The sequence below is a fragment of the Coturnix japonica genome, chromosome 12 (genome assembly GCF_054131305.1).
Source record: "Coturnix japonica strain WE chromosome 12, WE-NBRP24, whole genome shotgun sequence".
NCBI classification, from domain to species: Eukaryota; Metazoa; Chordata; class Aves; order Galliformes; family Phasianidae; genus Coturnix; species Coturnix japonica.
This window is the reverse complement of record NC_140674.1, coordinates 19757240-19769277: the sequence shown is the minus strand read 5'-3', so window position 1 is coordinate 19769277 and position 12038 is coordinate 19757240. Positions and strand designations below refer to the sequence as shown.

The window sequence follows — 12038 nt, the reverse complement described above, 5'->3', positions numbered from 1 at the left end:
TCCATTATTTTCCAGGGAAATTCTGATATGTCCCAACAAACAGATATCGACATTTTATAGCATGGTGGTAGGGGAAGAAATCTTGGTCAGCTACAAACAGAAGGGGACTCAAAAAGGCAAAACAAATCAGGCAGGATCGCAGTGCTAAAGAGAGCACCAACTGATGTCCAAAATGTTTCTAATAGAATGACTGCTAATCATATAGGCTTCTAAGAAGAGACGATGTCCCCATTAATGAATCATCAATTATCATAAAGGCAATAAAGGGCCTGGATCATCTCCCTTATGAGGAAAGGCTGAGAAGCCTGGGGAAAAAGATGACCGAGGGTGGATATGATTAATGTCAATAAATACCTACAGGGAGGTGAGAGACAAACAGTTGAGGTCAGGCTCTTCTTAGTGGTGCACAGCAATAGGGCAAGGAGCAAAGGCCTCAAACTTGGACATAGAAAGTTCCAGATAGACATGTGGAAAAACAGTGAGAGTGACAGAGCATTGGAACAGGCTGCCCATGGAGGTTGTGGAGCCTCCTTCTATGGAGATATTCAAGACCCATCCAGACACCTACCTGTGCAACCTGCAGTAGGGAACCTGCTTCAGGAGATCACTTCCAGCCACTGCAGTTCTGCAATTCTGTGAAACAGACATGTAACTTTTGAGAAAGGGTTTAGAATACTCTTAAAGCTATAAGTGAAATGTTTAAGAATGACTAGTTTCTCTAACCCAGGATGAGCATTAGATCACTGGATGACCTGATTTTTATTCCTTCCTTTCTATTTTTCCTTTCTAATCAGATTGTCGCACTGTCACCCTGCTATAAACACCCCCTTACATCAAAGTGATGGCCAAAGTCATGATAGACCCTATCAGGGCACAGTATGCTTTACAGCTTGCATCTCAAGCAGTAGATAGAGGATGCTGTTTGGGCTGAGCTCAAGAAAACGTTATCAGAGGTGTTCCTCTGTATAGCAGCTACAGCTCTTCATTGAGATGCAGGTAGTGCCTCGATACCAAAGACTGCAGTGCATCATTAAAGTGCTGTGAAGACAAACAACACTCACACTGCATACCAAGTGGTATTACATTTAACTGAATCATTTTATTATGAATACATCCAGATCTGCCACCGGGAGCCACTTGTGTAAAACGTGCTGGCAGAAATGGATCTGCACTAATTACATTTCATGCATATTTCAGAATTAACCTCAGGGATATGGAAAGGTGGCAATAAAGAGAAATTTTATAACTAAGTTCATTTGCTATTGGCAGCCATATGAAGAGCAGCCTTCCTCAGAGATAACCCCAGAACATCTCACATTAGGGGGCTTATTGCTGTTATCAGTGCTTTGCTGAAGCACAGGACACATGAAGATTTGGTATCTCTTTGTAACACTGAACCTTTATCAGAAATGAAACCCTTTCAAATAGGGAGGAGTGAAGGATTTGAGCTAGTACACTCCTTCAGCTCAAAGGTGGAAGAAGCAAAACGCCCATATCTCCCTCCAGAGAGCATCAGAATGACACAATGAGGCTCCATCACTATGATATTTCCATTTCTTCTCACCCCTCTAAACTTCTAGAAACCATTTTTTAGGTATGCACTTTAATGCTTTTTGTTGGGGGGAAATGAAGAAAGGTTGGTTCACTCTTCTTCTTTACCCATTTCAGCAGCAAGTTGCCCAGCTCACAACTTTCCATTGCCTCTGACCCTTCCACTCATTTCCTGTTCCATTTCCAGGAACTTCAGCTGTTTACCAAACGAGAGAAGGAGGCATCTATGAGCTTCATTAAAACAGAGAGAAGAATGAGATTTCATCTCTTTGGGAAGAAGCCAGCAATCTTCTGGATGCACAGCTGATGCTGATGCCCCCGGATCCCCAACACCTGTGAACATAATAGAGAGATCACCAATTATCTCCAGTTTTTTCTTGAGAAGGGGACTCAGAGATGAACAGCTCACTCTGCAGAAGGTCTGCCTTGCTTATTATTTTCCTCATTTACCACTAAATACATTTGGGTTCATTTTATAATGAGTTGTCAACGACTATTTTCTGTTCCTCTTTGTTTTATATCAACAGCCAGAGTCTTGTTGTATTATTACTCATGCTATGAATACACAATATATTCTAGTGATATCCTGTTCCTACTCCAGCACATTATATTTTATGTTTTTCACATTCCTTTACACAACTGCAAGAGAATCAGCTCAAAGATCCCAGTCTGTCCTCCCAGTCCCCTGCTCTTCAGAGACTGTTTGTCAGACCAGCTCATACATAATGTGTTTAAAGGGTGCATCAACAGCAAACAGGTGTGGCATCCAAGGTCACGCAGCAGATAAAGGGCATGGCTTGCAGTCAGTCCTACACTTACTACCATGCCACGCTTCAGCTAATGAATCATGCTTTTCTTTCCACAGTTCATGCCTTTCTCATTTGATGCATCTGCACTGAGACATTGCTTTTACAATCAGGCAAATGAGAGGAAGCGGAATCAGAACAGCCACAAATCACTCGCACGCAGAAAGCAATTAGAGCTATCAGAGGAAACTTCAAATGACTTGAAATGGTATTGGCAGGCCTCTGTTTTGCAAGGGTCTCCAAAGATCTGGGAATATTAAATATGAGCTCTGCAGCCAACAATACAGGTTTAGGAAGCGATATGATAAATATCCCCTGTGGGGCTGAGGCAGAAGACCAACAGCTGAGATGGAAATATCATGGTCTGCTGTGCACATAAATGAACAGGTAATTTCTAAGCCACTATTTACCTGGTGCTTTGTGAAGGGTTTTTATTAAGCATATGGCTGTAAGTGCTCCTTATGACAGGAAACTGCCAATCCTGCAGGGCATGCGGGGACTGTCCTCTGTGTCATTCCTGAGAGCTCAGGAATGTTCAGCACGGAACAGAACAACAGCCCACGTACAGAGTTGATCTCCCTCCTGTCTATAAGCTCTACAATGTCAGAACTACTTTAAAAAGCAGAGCATCTGATTTTCAACTGTTCAGCAATGACTTCTTCCTTCAAAATCATTTTTCAGAAGTGCTGGATACTCAGAAGAACTTTCTCCAGGGAGCAGACTCCTCGCAGGCATAAACACACATTGCTCCAAGGGTCCATTTCACTGCATGGGAATCCATCCCTAAAGTCATATGTAAGAAAGAAGGAAAACCACCCTTGCATACTAAATTTGACCTGTCAGAAAATAAGAGTCTACCAGTTTTCAGCAACTCCATCTTGGCCTAATGAAATACATAAAGCTTCTTGTAATTCACATCAGTTTTCTCATTCTAATAAACAGCTATCCTTTATTTTTTTCCTTTCACATTCCCTGATACTGCAATATTTCTCATTAGAAAGTTTCTGCATTCTACTATTTGCTTAACCTATACCATAACTGCTTAATGCCAAATGCCTTTAGTTCTTTCAACATCAACAGCCTCCCACCATAAACCACTAAACAACCCTAAATCCTTCCTCCAATCATTTCCTTCTGACCAATAACCTTATTTATATGGTCCTCTATTGGATGCAAAGCAGCAAATTAGAATAAAATCCCCCCCCACCCCCCTTCATTCAGCGGCCCAGGATTTGTATGCAAACTCTTTGTCTACAACCAGACATAGGTAGTTGGTATAAACCTGGTGTACAGTCCAAGATCTACCAGCTTTTGGGGACCTTTCCTACTATATCTCAGGGGTTGGGCAAGATTTTCCAAGTAAAATCGATGACAACTGAGATAAACCTGCTTTGACAATGGTTCTCCTCATCATCGGTAGCGCATCTTTAGTGCAGCTCCAGCAGCTGCCCTATCCATCTCACAGGATGCAATATCATAGTGCTGGTAGGGCCCAGCACCAGCATACCCACACCACAGATCCCACACTGACACATCACTCTGGCACTGTTCTTTTCCAGGTTGTTTTGAATCAAATTGCATGTACTCAGGCACTCGTAACTGCTCATTTCAATAAGGTGATGATGTGGGTGCAAGGATGAGTCGATGGTTAAAGAAAGTAAGAAAATGCTGCAGCATTCCCCTTCAGGAAAATGAACTGATGTTTCAAACAGGGAAACTGGAGCAGCAGTGAAGAAAATAACTTGTACCTGCCAAAGAAAGACCAAACTGGGGTGCGGGGGGGAAGGGGAGAGTAAAAAGTTCTGTCAAGCTTCCCAATCAGCTGAAGGCGGTTTTTCCACATTGGCAGCACAGAGTTCTAGCCCTATTAACCATCCCCAGCTGGCAGGTCTGTACATTTTAATACCACTGCTATGGCTATGCTCCTTAATGAGACAGAAGATGTTTGCTTATGAGGAGAGACTGAAAGACCTCAACATATACAGCCCAGGAATGTGACAAACATGGGGGGAGACAGTGTGAGAGTCATTGATGGCAGCCAACATAAATAGAAAAAACTGCTTAGCATGGTACAATGATTATAAATGTGAGTAATGGTTTGCAGCTAGGATGAGGGTAATTTATCCTGAATATTAGAAAGTGCTCTAACTGAGCTGAATTCATATTCTGTGCTGTCAAGAAAATGGAGTGAGTGACATGAGAGGTCTTTTCTCCTGTAATTTCCATCCTCTTATGACACAGTAACATATCTCATGCCTACCTTTGCATCCCATTCAGGTCGTACATATATATGGCAACAGAACAAACCTCAGCCTGCAGGTCCAAACCTCTGGTGCTGTGAGTGACATATTAAGTCTTCCTGGAAATTTAATAATCCAACTTTAATGCAGTTTGGATATTTTCTTGCTGCTTGATCGTTTGTAATTTCTTTTTACAGTTCCCATTGGACAGCTGCCCTGAAGCTAGCTGCCCTAATGATAATTGCATACTTAAATCTTTCAGGACCAATTTATGCGTGTTCTTGTGCCAGTACTGTCCTTTCACCCAAATATTTTTCTAAAACTTTCTTTTTATTAGCTTAAAATATATATGAATGCAATCATAGCTTCCCCCAAGCTCACACTTACCGAGCAACTCCGGGCTTACAAAAGAAAACAAACCAAGACCACAAATATGCACAAGATTACAAAAGCAAGCCCAAGCAGTTTGCCTTCTTTTAGCCAATGATTTGGTTAAAACCCCCATTTAAGACTGAAAAATTAAATGCTACCACAGAATTGCTGCCAAAACACATAACATTATGAACTGTCAATGAGAGTCCAAGTGTTAGCATCTCCACAATCTACAATGGCTTCGTAACCATTGTAAGCTCTACATCTAGGGTTGGACACAGCAGTGACCCTGAGCAGCTGCTCTAGGCCAACCCTCAATACTTCCTGCTAGCAATCAGGCTGCAGAACCAAATCTTTTTGCTTGCAAGGAGAATAGCTATAGAAAAGCTGCTGCTGTCACTAACAAAATGCATTATAACTTATAGTTACTGAACTATATAGCAGTTGAAACTTGCATGTTTTCAACTGGTAATTGTTGCTATCAACTGGTTGTTGTATCTCTGGTGAATACACAACTCCTGACAGCCTTACCTGTAAAAAAAGAGAGTGTGCTCTCAAGTTGACACAGAAGCATTGAGACCCCACCCAGCCCCAATCTCACCATGAGTTACAGAAGGCTGAGCCAACAGATCAGAATGGTGCAGTCAGAACTTGAGACAGAGCTGATGCTTCTGGTGGCTTTCCTGACATTCATGGATGAAGTCCACCCCAATGATAAAGTACACACACCCAACAACTTGCTGAGATCTCCAACTGTGAGGGCAAGGGTGATTTTCATGCATTCTATTTAACTTTAGGAAAAAAACCCCAACTTCCTGCACTTTTCAGTTCCCTGGGAAACACAGTGCTATTGCCTTCTCTGCAGGCTGGTCAGTGCTGAAATGGCAAAAGGTGTAAATTAATTCCAATTCTAATGAGTTGGTTTTTTTTTCTCCCCAGTTTGGACACCTGAGACCATAAGCTTATTTCAGAAGATCTATTGAATAGCTGTCAGCTGGTAACGATTTGTGGTTCCTGGGCGCACCCTGATCTGGTGGTAAACTTGGCTGGAAGCTGCTGTATCTTATTAGTAATCTCCTGAGGAATTATCCAGAGTGCATTTTTCCTCAGCTTCTTCCATTGTCTTTCACTAACCAAAAGCAGTGGAGAATAGACTTAGGAATACAACCCAATGTCTTGATGACACATTTCCTCTACATTAGCAAGTAGTCTTTCCTTTTTGTGTCAAAATATGAGAAACAAGAGAAATTCAGCTTCATAACACATAAAAAAATCACAATTTAATCTCAGCAATTAAAAAAAAACTCTAACAGAAAAAATGTGTCCACAAGGCTATATTTTACATGGAAGCAAACTTCAGGAGCAAGCTTTTCAATCACTTCTACCACTCTGATCTCCTCACTACAGTTCCCTGGAAGTAGAGCAGTGACCAGAAGTTCTGCCTGCGAGGTTTGGAAGTGGCACAGGTTTAAAATCCAGCTTTCAAGAACTGGAGAACCCACAAAGCTGCCAACTCTGTAATTCCATGTACTTGAATCAGAATGACAGCCTCTCTCAAGATGAGCTGAAATGACAGCAGCGTGCAGCTGAACCATTCCCCTGGTAAAATCCATTTATTTCAGGCATTTTTAATGATGAACTTTTCCAGTTGTTTTAAAGTTATACCAGTGGCTAATAGCCTGGAGAACAGAAATTGGAGCTTGCAGACCAAGTACCCAAAGGGAAACTGAATGACTGCTGCAATGAAAACAAATGGCACCGTGTAGGAGCACCTCCAGCAAATGAGCTCCCATCCATTTTAACCAGCTCCAGGGCCACAGGGGCAGACTAGCTTGAAAATGAATAATGAGTGACAGCACGGTCGAGGGCAGGGGAATGCCCCTCTGCAGCAGACCCAAAGGCTACAAGGTTTGCCTTAAACCCATGAGCTGTACCGAGATCTGTAGAAATAAATAATGAGGTTCATGCTGAAATCATCACAGAAGTGACTGGAGAGTCAGCAGGGTTTGCACCTGTTCCTCCTCATTTTGGAGTTGCAAGATAGATGTTGTATTTATATGTAATTACACACATATATGAAACAGGCAAAAGAAGTGGTGGCTGCTCACTGAGCATCCCACATGTTGGGTGAACAAAACCCACATCAGCTCAGGTGCTGCTGGTTTCCTCCCCCATAAGGAGGGCACAAGAACAGTGCAGCTTGCTGTGCCCTTGTGGCTGAAGCACAGAGCAAGGTCCCACATCACCCCGACACCTCAGCAGATGAGAATTGGATGAATAGCAGTTTTGATCTCTGATTATTCTAGTGTGTCAGCCTTGCAGATTAATTTGTGTCTAGTAAAGACATGATTACAACAGGTGTTTGGGGTTTTTTGGCACCTCAGCTGTATTTGCCTTATGCATTACTTTGCTAATGCAAATTGCTTCTAAATATTGGCAGAGAATTACAGAAGCGTTATTGCCTGCTCATGAGAAACAGCTCCAGACTGTAAGAGGTCAACAGGTTGAACTTCCCTCAATCCAGCATCATCAGCAGCTGCTTCTGTGTGTAGTTCCTACAATACAATAAGGGCTTGCCTTACACTGGAATGAGAGAACGCACCTTTAATGCCTTGGTAATGTGGACATTTGTTTTGTCTTTGGAAACAATAGCTCAGCTCTCACCAAGATACTTCTATGACAGAACATCTGCTTGCACAAGTCTGCACTGTTTAATGTTGTCCATATTTAAAGCCATGTCAAAAATGCAAGTAAAGCTCAGCTCCAATTTAATTTCTCTTTGTGCCATTCTTATAAAGCAGATGGGATGTTTCCCCAGAGTCCCTACAGCTCCAACTTCAGCCCATCATGACCTTAGAGAAGATAACATCCCCACTGCATAACATCCCTCACCAGAATTTCTGATCTCCCACTACAAAGCACTGCAGGAGCAGTTTGTCACTCTCACTAAGCAGATGCAGGAAAGCACATAGAATTATTAATACCAGACAGTTATGCAAACAGCAGTGAAAAATGGTTGCCGCACTTTCTCGATAAGCGATGCAAAATCCTTCCAATTAACATTTTAATTAGAAAATTCACTTACCATGAAAGTATCCTGAATTTTCTTCAGGGTTCTACCCATTTCTCTGCAGCATTTTCCACCAGCTTCAAGATGAGGGACTCAGCAGCTGAAGGGGAGTTTCTATGTGAATTATACTCTTAGCTCATGCTTGATTCTCTTTGTTTTACAACTTCAGGCACTCAGGCTTCTATTTCACCATCACTTGCCCTTGAAGACTAATGCAGTTTTTGGGGGAAAAAAAAGCAATTACCAACTCTGAAAAGCCTCGTAGTTACAATTATGAAATAATAAGATGTCAAAAGCAAACGCCTAATTTAGATATAGTGGTTTAAACTTTGTTTAGTGAACTACTACAAACTATTCTCCCCAGTCATTGCACCTACACAGTACACAATGCCTTTGGCTGGCACAGAAAGCAAATTCACACAGCTTTCATAAAGTGTTGCTGAGAGTGCATTAGGAATTGATAACCTATTTTGCTCACCGTGTCACCAATAATGCATTGCTTAGCGCTCCAATTCCATTCCCTTTTTTGAATACACTTTGTAAGCAGGAAAACTTCTGTCTCTAGGGTGAAAAATAAGGGTAGCATTTGAGAGCAGTAACTTAGTGAGCACTGAGGCTGATGGATACAGGCTTCAGCTCCTGGTGGTCTCCACACCAGCAGCCTGACATCTCTTCATGCCCATCTTCCTCTATTGGGTGAAATAATCTTTAACTCAGTGAAAAAATCTACAAGAATACCAATGGCAATGTCTAAACAAAGACAAATATTCAACTGGGGTTTTTAGACCAACCTACTCATCACCACACAACATGCGTATTTGGGAATGGCAGACATTGCAGATTCTCACTGCGTGTGCTGCCAGGTCAGGTCTTACTCATCTTAACACCATCTGAGCTCAGATAAGAAGCGCTGCAAGGTGGCAGAAGGGAAGAGATTACACCCCTTATCCTGAAACTGTGTTCTCTGATAGTGTCCAGGTACCGCTATCACAGCCCGAGCCTTTTATGAGTGGAATGCAGACACACACAACTCCTGCGCACTGAATGCTGGCAAGCTGCGCTCCTCATCCTTGCAACAGGCATTAAGAACCATATGCTTGCACAGATTTTGCAAAACTATTGTGGAGACGTGCAACATGTGCTGAGAGAAACCAGTCACACGCAAGCATCCAGGAACCAGAGCTGGTGCAAGTGCTTTTAAAGCAGTCTCCCCCTTCACATTGCCCAAACCTTTGCTGGGACCTGGAGCCACTTGTAGGTCCTACAGCACACATGCTGTGCCTCAGCCATGGCTGGGTGAGCATTACAGCTCATGAGAACCATTTTGCACTAGCTCAGAAATGAAATACTATGTGTATAAAATCACATGCAAGCTGTAGGGCAGGGGAGCAGCACCTGGATGGAAACCCTCCAATAAGCCAAGCCTTCCTTCTCCACCTTGGAAGAAACAATTCCCCTGTTGTAAACTTCAAATCTGTGCAGCAGCATGAGACAAAGCTGTTTCATCTCAGCCTCAAAAGGATCAGTTTAGCATTCCCTGCACCTCTGCTCTCCCTAGATAAGGTCAAAACCTTGGGACTGGATTTTTTTTTAAGCAGTGAAGCCCAGGGTGAGATACAATTTGTCCCTCATCACACACTGAAAGGCCAAGCTAAGGGAAAAAGAAGAATTGGCTGTGAACGAGGTTAGTGAATTCATCATAAATTAAATTTATAATAGGTATTTAATTTCAATCTTTAAAGGCTCTCTGCCCTTTTCATACTGTTTTAAAATGATATCTAGCAAGAGGAATAAGGACAAGGAAGATGGCTTCAAAACAGAACTTGATAGATTTATGACCAACATCATATGGGAGCTACGTCTGAACTTCTGTAACAAGACACCAAGGTTATGACCCAGGAGCATCCTTTCAGCTGCAGCACCAAGGTTACAGCTCATTAGTGGCTCTTTTCCCCAAACATGTTTCCTACCAGTTTCTTTCGATAGCAAAATCTGCCCAGAAGACAGAAAATCAAAAGCCTGGAGTGAAAAAAAGACAGAGTGAATAAATGCAATGAATCATTACACATAGCTAGGAAAGTTCCCACAGCTCACAGACAGAAACTGCCTGCAGCACCTGTTTTCAGGAGGCACTGCTTAGTCCTGCAGGAAGACAGACAGACTGAGCATGGCAGAGCAGTATTCTCAAGTGGAACAGCCAGTGCCTAATCCCCAGCTAAGTGATAATCACCACTATGCCAAATCTGAGAGCTGCTATCTCACACACTCACATTTATCTCCCTCTCATTCTTTTAATAATGGAATCATCTGGAAAGAAATCTGTGACAAACTTGTCTAGACACCCTTTTCAACCCCCACCCAACTCACAGAGAATCATATGCAGCCTCTCTGTAAAATACAAAGATCAGATAACACCTGCAGAACAAACAAGACATGTTTTCCTTTGTCACACAGCAAGATAGATTTGAGAAGAACACGAAAACAAAACACTTCAGTGATAACCTAGGTAAGATTGGATGAAAAGATAATGGTTAATTTAGGCTGATCCTATCCCACCACCTTACTTACATCAGCTGATGATCTGACCATCAGGCCTCAACCAGTTCTTCCATGAATATCACACCCACATCCATCCTCTAGCTCAAAATGAAGCTCATATGGAAGCTGGGCACCTGACATGCCTTGCAGACTTTTAAACCAGACATAAATCAATCCAAGCTTTTCATTATTTCTGTATGGATTAAACAAGCACTTAAGACAATGCTTCTCCACATTAATACACAAAATTGTATCCTATGCTAACGTTACCATATCAATTATAACCCATGTTCACAGCATAAATTCTCTGACAGGAATCTGCAACACCAGATACTATATTAGAAATCCTTAGGAAAGGAACTTATCTTGCTGCTTGAGAAACTTGAAGATAAAGTGCAAAACCACAATGCAATCCAGACAGACATGCCCTGATTTGCACCCAGTGAAAGATAAAGCTGAGTTCTTAAGACTACCAGATATGGATTCATTGCACTTGACAGAAGAGTGACCTGATCTCCATTTCCAGCTTTCCCCACTACCAGGCATGTATGACAATGATTAATTTCACACTACTTTAAAGGTTAAAAAAAACCCCACCAAGTTCATAACTAAAACAAAAGCCTGAATACCTGAAGCTTAGCAGTACACCATGCACCTTTACCCAATAAAGATGAAGAGAAATGCTCATTTAACAGCTTCTTTGATTTTAATGTCAAGGAGTCAATTAGCAGCACACCTTTGGGATCAAAGTCATAATATATGCATATATTTTCACCTGTACCTGCAGAACAAGTACATAAACAGTGTCATTGTTCAACAGTGTCATTGTTCAGCTGATAATTCTGCCAGCTGCTTCTCACTCCAAATCAATAAAAACAGTTTTAGTTACTAAGTCCAGTTCACAGAAAGTAAACCAAGCTTATGTCTCTCTTTATAGCCACTGTAGAATTTCACCCACACTAAACACTAGTTGCAAACCAAGCACTAAAAGCTGTGTGTGACTTGCTGCTTCCTTTTACCTAATTAGTTTTCATTAAGCCCTTTGGAACAAGGGCTTAAGCTTACATCATCCATTTTACTTCCAAGATGCAAATCAAAACAGCACTCAGTGAGGTAGGCTCCCTCCTTCCTCACTGCTTCTCTTCTGCCATCCAGTTTAGCACACCATAGTTAAAAGCTCCTGTTACTAGTTAGATGAGTTATGAAGAATAGCTTTGTAATGTTTCTGAGCTCAGCTTGCTGGTAAACACATCAGTGTCTCAAACAAAACCATTCCGCACATTAAGGACTTCCTTCTGCTCACAGCTTTATGTAATCATGAAATTGGCAATGTACATTCCATAGAATTCATTTTTACTTAATGCTCTCCTTCACACTTTTGTATTATTTCATTATTATCAGTAATTCAGCTAAAGAAAACTTCCACATACAGGTATGCAGAACATCCAGGGTTATTTTAGA

At 41.8% G+C, this 12038-nt stretch overlaps 1 long non-coding RNA gene across 1 annotated transcript; it reads right to left on the bottom strand.

Annotated features, from left to right (window-relative positions):
- Positions 1–464: 464 nt before the first annotated feature.
- On the bottom strand, positions 465–8908 carry LOC116653853 (uncharacterized). Its single transcript, XR_004308417.2, has 3 exons — positions 8055–8908; positions 1660–1884; positions 465–633 (listed from the first exon to the last, which is right to left on the bottom strand). It is a non-coding gene; the product is annotated as an uncharacterized LOC116653853 (long non-coding RNA).
- Between the last annotated feature and the right edge of the window lie 3130 nt (positions 8909–12038).